Raw genomic sequence first — 7,672 nt, 5'->3', positions numbered from 1 at the left:
TTTGACAAGTAAACACGATCATTTTGTTTTGTTTACAAACTGCTGGACAACGAATATTTTCTCCTCGGAGAAAACCAAATCGGCAGTTCGCCACTTTTGGCCAAGCGAAGCAACTCTTTAACTCTTTTGAGTCTATTTTCTTTCCGTTGAGGTGTAAGTTCTTGCACTTTTTGGAATTTCAATGGCCTTACCCCGATCTCATTTTTCAATATTTATCGAGTGTAATATTGCGATATGTTCAGCTCACGAACCATTTAACGGCCACTGCGAAGTGGTTTTCGATCAAGTCGCTTCTTTACTTTTCGAACCATTTCTACTGATGTTGCTGTTTTCTTCCGTCCACTTCCTTGACGTCAGGCTACGCTACCAGTATCACGGTAACGAGCGATGGTACGAGACACTAAAGATTTATTCACATTTAAATGCTGGAGTGCTCTAACGATAGCCACTTGTGGTTTTCCAGCCAAACATAAAGAAATCACCCTATCACGCTTGAATTCCATCACGAATAATTTTTTTTTCTCACCGAAACGCTTTTGTACGCTTGTTATTTTGCTGTTGCTCTACAGGCCACAATTATTAAGCAATCGACGCGGAGTTTTGCAAGGAGTTAGAGTATATGGCTGGGTAGAAGCTTGTCAATTTGGACGAAAAATATTTAGAGGGTAAAATGAACCATAATTTTTATGTTAAAAAATACGAACATTTCCACTAAACCGCGAATAAACTAAAAGGTCATGTCTTATATCCAAGATATCGGATATAAACCCAAATATGTATAATATATGTTAAAAAAATAGATGTTAGTTATTCCGCTTGTAAGTCAAGAACCTCTTTTCGGATTTAAACAATTCTCATCAATTTTGGAATGGATAAAATCTACGAAAATCTCCTAAAAATATGCCAATAAAAAAGTAAATATTTTTTGTTACATATTTTCATTTTTTGTCCAAATTTTTATTGCATGCGATTCTTTGTATTTGAATTACAATTTTGAATTGTACATTTTCTAAAGTTTTTCTACACGCCGCAACACTATGTGTTGAGGGTATTATATACAGGTCGCAACTATCGTCCGATCCTCGCGAATTTGTTCATGAGGGTAGGGTTAGGGTCAGAATTAAAGCCTATTGTTTTTGAAGATGTATATTTAGGGGTGCAAATGGTTCAAAAAATTAAAATTTCCTAATTTTGCAGTTGAGAATTGAAAACCAATCGGAATTTTGATTGAGAAGAGAGTTAAGGACAAAGAAGTAGTCTTGCATGTTAAATGACCATTGACTTATATTTAGCTGAAAAAGGACAACAACTTTCGTGTAAATTTGTTTTGAATACATAACAATACCACGGAGTCGTAAATATTGGCCAAATTCTCTGGGTCAAAAACCTAAGGGTAACATCTGGTTAGGGCTATATGACATTATTCCAAAAAGAAATGTCATAAAATGGATTTACACGTAGGAAGGGTTTCCAACATAATGTAAATTATCAAACGGTGGGCCCCGCACTACTATAGCCTTTGCTTACTTTTTTCAGTCTGATGTATCTCGAATTCGATGTATGAAGTTCTGTAACAGACAAAACCAACTTACATGGTTATGCTACTTCGTTCAGGTTGAACGAAAGCATAACAAGTGGAGAAAGATGTAAATGTTTATAAGTGCGGTTGTAAGATTTAGAAGACATTCCAAAAGAATTTTAGTTTTATTTAATTCTTTGGTTCCTCTTCTATTGAGCTTACGATCTCGTCACTTGGGTAAAAAAATGTTATTTGTCATAGAAGTTATTTTTAAAATAACTTCTGGGGAGAATATCCCAGACAAAAAACAAGGGGACTGATGAGGATTGGTGGCTCTTTCCGAAACCTAGGTATTCCCTGCCTTACCCTCTGGTAAACATTACCATCGTTCTCCACTAATAAACAAACGTTGTTTTTATAAAAACAACAAAATACTACGGTATCCCGAACAAAAAAGCCAACACTGTTCTGGCGAAATATTATCCAATTTGCAGTCGATCTATCCTATATTCACAAGAAAAATTGAGATATGCGAAGTTTGCATAATATCGATGAATCATAATGTTTAAAACCTTTTTTCAAGCAGGTTGATGCTCGAAAAGTTTCAACATTTGCCTACAAATATATATTCACCCCCTTCCCCACCTCCCCTAAAGTCTAATTTAATTTGACACTTAATTCCCTCTAAAGATATAATTTAGCAACAACATAACAATAAATCAACACATTTCACAATTAAACGTTAAGTACTGTTTCGGCTCATTAAATGTTTTAAAACATTTAATAATCTTACAGAATACTTATGTATTCATCTGATTTATCTTCTGTTCCTGAAGCAGGCACAATAGCTGCTGAGACCCTTTTTAATGTATTTTTCATGAACAATCGGACTTAATGTTGGGCGTTTTTTTTCGTTTCTTTTTTTCGTTTCTTTTAAATTCTAGCAACCATCTATGTGTCATGACAAAAGTATACCACTGTTGTTGTTGTCGTTGTCTTTGTTGTTGCTGCTGCTGTTTTTTGTTGCTCATTATTCACCATGACAACATCGTAGACTTCAAAGCAAGCTACCAGAGAATCATGCAAACAAACAATCAAAGTCCTGTGCGTAAAACTCTTATTAGAGGGAAAGATGGTGGTGTGGAGATGAACAGCAGAACCTTTAAAGTTTCACATTGATATACTTAAAGAACTCACGTCCAGTGACAGACACAAGGATACGATACTCAACGCAATGTATACCTACTCATTAAATTCCCACATTTGTCCTGTCAGACAGTTTCGTTGACTTGATGCCTTTTTATACCCTACACCACATAGTGGTAAGGGTATTATGTCTTTGTGCATTTGTTTGTAACATGGAGAAGGAAACGAGATAGACTCATAGTTACTTTTGAGAACCTTCATAGAATCACTTTCTGAGTCGATTTATGCATGTCAGTCCGTCTGTCCGTCTGTCCGTCCGTCCGTCTGTCCATGTATTCTTGTGAACAAAATGCAGGTCGCATTTATTATCCGATTGAGATGAAATTTTCCAAACAATATTTTTTTGGCCCAAGGACGAACCCTATTGAAATTGGTGAGAATCGGATCAAATTTAGATATAGCTCCCATATATGTCTTCATCCGATTTCGGGTTAAATGTGCACCAAATATCCACTATCAGTCCAAATTACCTGAATTTTGGCACACCCAACCGAGTTCGGCCTAGAAGCAAGTATATCAAATTTGGAGAAAATCGGTTCGGATATAGCTATAGCTCCCATATGTATCTTTCATCCGATTTGATCTTTAAGTCCCTCACATTCCTACTATGCACTCCACAACCGTGATATTTGGTACCAGGTATTAGATGGAGCACAGAAATAGCTGTTTGAAATTTTATCGAAATCGGTTCAGATTTGGATATAGCTCCCATATATATCTTCATCCGATTTCGGGTTAATTGACCACCAAATGACCAATATCAGCCCAAATGGCCCGAATTTTGGCACATGTGACCGAGATTAGCCTTAAAGCAAATACAACAAATTTGGAGAAAATCGGTTCAGAAACAGCTATAGCTCCCATATATATCTTCATCCGATTTCGGGTTAAATGTGCACCAAATGTCCACTATCAGTCCAAATTACCTGAATTTTGGCACACCCAACCGAGTTCGGCCTAGAAGCAAGTATATCAAATTTGGAGAAAATCGGTTCAGATATAGCTATAGCTCCCATATATATCTTTCATCCGATTTGGTGTTTAAGCCTCTCACATTCGTAATATGCACTCCACAAGAATGATATTTGGTACCAGATATAAGATACAGCCCAGAAATAGCTGTTTGTAATTTTATCGAAATCGGTTCAGATTTGGATATAGCTCCCATATATATCTTCATCCGATTTCGGGTTAATTGTGCACCAAATGGCCGATATAAGTCCAAGTGGACTGAATTTTAGTACATCGGACCAAATTCAGCCTAGAAGCAAGTATATCAAATTTAGTGAAAATCGGTTCAGATATAGATATAGCAACCATATACATGTTTCATCCGATCTAGAGTTTTAGTCCCACACATTCGTAATATTCACTCCACAACCGTGATATTTGGTACCAGGTATTAGATGGAGCACAGGAATAGCTGTTTTAAATTTTATCGAAATCGGTTCAGATTTGGATATAGCTCTCATATATATCTTCATCCGATTTCGGGTTAAATGTGCACTAAATGGTCAATATCAGACCAAATCACCAGTCAAGAAGCTAATACGTAAAATTTGGAGAAACCCGGTTCAGAGATAGCTATAGTTCGTAAAATGCACGATAGAATTAGATATATTTTGATTTTGTACCAAATATCTCATAGAGCTCTGAAATGCCCTGTATAAACCTTTTTACGAGAGCTCTACTAAATATGCATAGTGGTGTAGGGTATCATATAGTCGGCCCCGCCCGACTTTTGAGCTTTCCTTACTGGTTTATTTTATATTTAATTCGTGCTAATGCCTTAGTTTGTATTTAATTTATCATTTTGCATCATTTATAACATTTTTAATAGGACAACCTGACAACCGGAGGTTGGCAATGTTGGTTCTTTGTAGAGTTTGTTGTTGGGGAATTTTCCATGCGTCATCTCGAAAGAGAGATCAATGAACTGAAATTTGATGGATCTTTAACTTTAAAATAATTGAACTACAGTATTGACTAAAGACAAGTTAGCAAGCGGGACAGACTATTTGATAGCCTACAACACTACAATTTGTAACGTAACGTTTTTGCAGATCTAAAACGCTTTTGACTTCAATGAAGATTCTCCTGAGGAACATATCCATATCTACTGCATAATAAAAGCAAATATTAAACTTAATTCTAGTAATCATCATAGATTTGGAATCAACATTTAAAAAAAAAAAAAAAAAAAAAAAACAATCGATCGATCGATCGATCTATAAAAAATCATCGGTTTTTGACGAATCACACCTTATACGCTTAAATACCTAAATTGCTCTTTCGGAGAGAACAGAAATTTAACATTCAAGTTCTTCCATGCATATTAAAATGTTTACTCCTTCCTGAAATAATGACACATATAGGGTGAGATAAAAACACTGCAACAAAGTCAAAAGCCATAATTTTTACATTTTTTATTAATTTTCTGATTTTTAGTTATTTTAAGTGCAAGTTTAATAAAAATTGAACTCGAGGTCAATTTTATTAAAATTACATTTGGAATATTTTTTTTTTAAATTTTATTAAATAAAAGCAAACAAGTAAAAAAACATTAAGTTCGGCCTGGCCGAAATTTTAATACCCTCCACCTTAGGGTAAACCCTCCACCTCACAGGAAAATGTGGTAAAAATCATTAAATATCGAATATTGGGAGGTATCCCTATATGGGACACAAAAAAGTGAACCTATACATTCAATGTTTACGGGGTCTACGACAAATATTTAGGGATGTTACATACAGAATGACAAAGTTAATATACCCTCCTTTCCAAGCCGAAGGTTATAACAAGTAAGCAAAGGATATAGTCGTGCGGGGCCGACTATGTAATACCCTACAACACTACAATATGTTAGAAGCCCCCTTATGTCCAAATCCATATTGGAATTATAAATTAGGAATTTGACTAGGGACATTTGCCCAATATTTATGCACTCCGTCGTGCGGTTAGTTGTTCTAGTCCATTTTACAGCTAAATATAATCCAATGGTCATCCAAAATGATAGAATTCTTCCTTGTCCTTAACTCTCTTCACAGGCGTGTCGATTGGCTTCAATTATGTGATCGGAAAAACATTTCTGTTTTTGGATAATTTGAACCCTAAATATTTTGCAATCATCTACAAAAGCAAGAAGCCCCTCTGTATCTCCAAATTTAGACTCATCTATATGATTTGCTTGTCTACGATATTTGGCTATATTCGTCAACGAAATCAGCATAAAAAAGCCAGGTATTCGCCTTTTGAGTATTTCGGATATCGCCTGTAAGTAATGCTGAAATTTTTTCACACAAAATTAGTGGTCCATTGTAACCGCTGTCCTGACCTCTAACTTTATGCGAGATTTCGTGTCCTTTGGTTTCTACTTGTGACCTTTATTACGGCTGCAAAATCAGGAAAATTTTTAGTTGTTGGTCCATTTCAACCCCTAATATATTGCGGACATATTTGAAAACAATAGGCCTAGCCCTTCTGAGTCCAACCCTACCCTTGTGAAAATTTTCGTGAAGATCGGACGATATTTGCAATCCTTATATAAAAATCCCAACCTGTGTTGTAAGGTGAAAAAGTATTACAAAACATACACTTCAATATTAAGTCAAATTGGAAAATTTTCATGCGATAAAAAATATGAAAATATAAAAAAATGTCACAAAATACAACAAAATCTAAATTACCATCAATCTTGGCATCATTTATATGCGATTTTTTTAGATTTTATACTTTTATTTCAAGAGGGCATTCGGAATTGACAACATTTTTTAAAATCGGTCCAGCCATTTTTGAGATATAAGCATTCTAACTAACATCCCCTTCCTTTGAAAATACTATACAATGTGTATTTTCTATATATATCCGATATATTTACTCTCGGCATCTACGTTACGGTCAGAATTGACCTGTGCGCCTGTTTGTGATTTTACCGGGATTAAAAATATTCGCGGTTTAATGGAAAATTTGACTTTTATTTAACAGAAATGTTATGGTCTATTTCACCCAATAAATATTACCCGACGACGACCAAAATCGGAAGGCTTCTGCCCAGCCTGAAGCTCTAGCCCCATGCTAACTTCCGCGTCGATTGGTTCATAATTGTGTGCTGTAGAGCAACTGCAAAATCAGGAAATTTTTCAGTTTTTGGTCCATTTCAACCCCTAAATATTATACAATCATCTCGAAAAGAAATAGGGTTCTATTCTGACCCTATCCCCACCTCCATTCTAAATTTCACGAAGATCGGACCATAATTGCGACCTGTAGAGTGATTACAAATTAACATGGACAGACGGACAGACGGACGGACGGACATACATAGGTAGATCGACTCAGCTCGACGAGCTAGGAAGATCCATACATACTTTCCTATGTGGGAAACCAATATTTCGAAGTGTTACATATTTTTTGGCCCAATGAAACTTATAATACCCCCAAATACATAGTGTTGTAGGGTATAAAAACATCGGAAATTGCATTAAATTTTAGAATAAGTTTAGATTTGTTCGAATTGGTCACCTTTGGAACGATTTATGACCTTCAAACGGCCAATGAAACCGTCACACGCTGGCCGAATGTTGTTCTGCCGTATTTTGGCCCATTCCCGGCGAAGCGCTTGCTTGAGGTGATCGACACTTTGGTATCTTTTAGTGCCAACCTTGCTTTCCAGACACAATAATCCAACGGATTGGTATCCGGAGATTTTTGGTGGCCATTGTGCGCTGGAAATGAAGCGAGGAACCTCATTTTGTAACTATTCTTGGGTGGCGCGTGCTGAGTGCGATGGTGTTGAGTCCTATTGGAATGTCCAAGGTATGCGAACAAAATGTTTGCGTGCCCAAGACTTTAATGCATCCTCCAGAATATTTTCGCCATAATATTCGGCATTTATTCTGGTGCCACGATCAATTAATACGAGCGAAGAGCAACCATAGACTGTTATGG

The sequence above is a fragment of the Musca domestica genome, unplaced genomic scaffold (assembly GCF_030504385.1).
Source record: "Musca domestica strain aabys unplaced genomic scaffold, Musca_domestica.polishedcontigs.V.1.1 1, whole genome shotgun sequence".
Taxonomy (NCBI): Eukaryota; Metazoa; Arthropoda; class Insecta; order Diptera; family Muscidae; genus Musca; species Musca domestica.
Note: the sequence above shows the minus strand (reverse complement) of the source record.